General features: G+C 47.6%; 1 pseudogene; it reads left to right on the top strand.

Moving 5' to 3' along the window:
* Positions 1–408: 408 nt before the first annotated feature.
* On the top strand, positions 409–1,506 carry LOC101044219 (guanine nucleotide-binding protein G(s) subunit alpha-like; annotated as a pseudogene).
* Positions 1,507–2,464: the final 958 nt, after the last annotated feature.

Raw genomic sequence — 2,464 nt, 5'->3', positions numbered from 1 at the left:
CTGGAAGACTACGCATCTAACAATCCATCTGTCTATCCATCACCCCCAAAATTATTTATAGACCACTACTCTATGTCAGGCACTAGAAAGGCAATAGTGAACAAGATTGTATAGTCAAATAATAAGATAAGCAATGAACAATAAACCCAAATAATTAACCACCAAACCTGCTGTGTAGAAAAAAAAAAAAAAAAAAAAAAACAGAAACACAGATTTGGAGCTGCACACCCAAATGGCATTGGTGCTAGAGATTCTGGTAAAAGCACCATTGTGTTGTATAAATATTCTGCATGTTAATGGATTTAATGTAGAGGACAATGAAGAGGACCTGCAGGCTGTAGGGAGCACCAGTGATGGTGAGAAGGCAATCAAAGTGCAAGACATCAAAAACAATCTGAAAGAAACGATCAAAACCATTGTGGCTGCCACGAGCAACCTGGTGTCCCCAGGGGAGCTGGCCAACCCCAAGAACCAGTTCAGAGTGGACTACATCCTGAGTGTGGTGAGCATGCCCAACTTTGACTTCCCTTCCAAAATCTACGAGCATGCCAAGGCTCTGTGGGAGGATGAAGGAGTGCATGCCTGCTACAAACGCTCCAACCAGTACCAGCTGATTGACTGTGCCCCGTACTTCCTGGACAAGATGGATGTGATCAAGCAGGCCGACTCTGTGCCAAGCGACCAAGACCTGCTTCACCGCCATGTCCTGACTTCTGGAATCTTTGAGACCAAGTTCCAGGTGGACAAAGTCAACTTCCACATGTTCGACGTGGGTGGCCAGCATGATGAACGCCACAAGGGGATCCAGTGCTTCAGTGATGTGACTGCCATCATCTTCATGGTGGCCAGCAGCAACTGCAACATGGTCATCCGGGAGGACAACCAGACCAGCTGCCTGCAGGAGGCTCTGAACCTCCTTAAGAGCATCTGGAACAACAGATGGCTGCACACCGTCTCTGTGATTCTGTTCCTCAACAAGCAAGACCTGCTCGCTGAGAAAGTCCTTGCTAGGAAATCAAAGATTGAGGACTATGTTTCAGAATTTGCTCGCTACACTATTCCTGAGGATACTACTCCTGAGTCTGGAGAGGACCCACACATGACCCGGGCAAAGTACTTCACTTGAGATGAGTTTCTGAGGATCAGCACTGCCAGTGGGGGGAGCACCACTACTGCTCCCTCACTTCACCTGCGCTGTGGACACAGAACATCCGCCGTGTGTTGAGCGACTGCCGTGACATCATTCAGCGCATGCACCTTTGTCGGTCTGAGTTGCTCTAATAAGGGAACCCCCAAATTTAATTAAAGCCTTAAGCACAATTAATTAAAAGTGAAACATAATTGTATAAGCAGTTAATCACCCACCATAGGACATGATTAAGAAAGCAACCTTTCCCTTCCCCCGAGTGATTTTGAGAAACCCCCTTTACCCTTTGGCTTACTTAGATGTTCCAAATGCAGAAAGCTTAAGGCAGACTACAGAAAAAGAAAAAGGAAAGAAAGGCCACAAAAAGTTCCCCCTCGCTTTCAGTAGAAATAAATAAAGTAACAGCAGCAAACAGAAATAAAATGAAATAAAGAAACACGAAAAAATAAATAAAACAGGAAGAGAGGGGGCAGGAAACCTCATTTAGGCAGAGTCATCAGAGACTTCTAGGAAGAGACGAAACTTAAGATGAGCCCGGGAAAATGGGCAGAAGCTAGCCACAGGAAAGGCAAAAATGTTTCAGACCAAGAAAGATCTTGAGACAGGGAAAGAGGCTGTTGCATCAAGGAAAGGAGAGAAAGCCAGTGTGCACGGGGCAGAGTGAGGGAAGTGGAGGCTAAGCTGGAAGGGCAGGAGTAGTTCATGCTGAGTCTTGGACACTCCATGCAGAGCAGACGCAGCCTACATGAATCATTCTTGGTCCTGCCTAAGAGAATGAATCGTAGGGGAGCAAGGGTGTGGGTAGGAGGAACTAGCGAGAGGTTGTTGGAAGAAATGATGACAGTGCAGAGAGAGAAAAGGACATCTCCTCCATATATATTTTGAAGGGGGACACGACAGGACTTATTAACGTGGGAGATCAGGGAAAAGAATGACTCGAGATTGGCCTTAGGTTTGGGGCTTGACCAACCAAGTGAATGGTGATGCCAGTTGCAGAGACGGGGGAGGCTGAGGGAAGAGGGCAGGACTTTGGGAGGGAACCAAGAGTTCCTTTTCGGAAGTGCTACACCTTGGAAACTCCAGAGCCTGCCATGGGACAGCCAGCTCTAGCCATCTCCCTTCCTGGTTCTGTCCTAGACAAGAACGGAGCCCAGACTCTTGGGATTTCCTGAAGTTCTTGGGGTCCCAGAGAGGCCTGGGAAGAAAGGGCCTGCAGTGCTGGTGGTGAATAAGCACCTAGCAAAGACAGCAGACGGCCGAACAGTCTCCAGCAAAGACCAACACTCAATGTTCTTGGGAAGCAAAGCGCAGGAGCTT

Source organism: Saimiri boliviensis, chromosome 1, assembly GCF_048565385.1.
Source record: "Saimiri boliviensis isolate mSaiBol1 chromosome 1, mSaiBol1.pri, whole genome shotgun sequence".
Taxonomy (NCBI): domain Eukaryota; kingdom Metazoa; phylum Chordata; class Mammalia; order Primates; family Cebidae; genus Saimiri; species Saimiri boliviensis.
The sequence above is the reverse complement of the archived record's forward strand: the minus strand, read 5'-3'. Positions and strand labels throughout refer to the sequence as shown.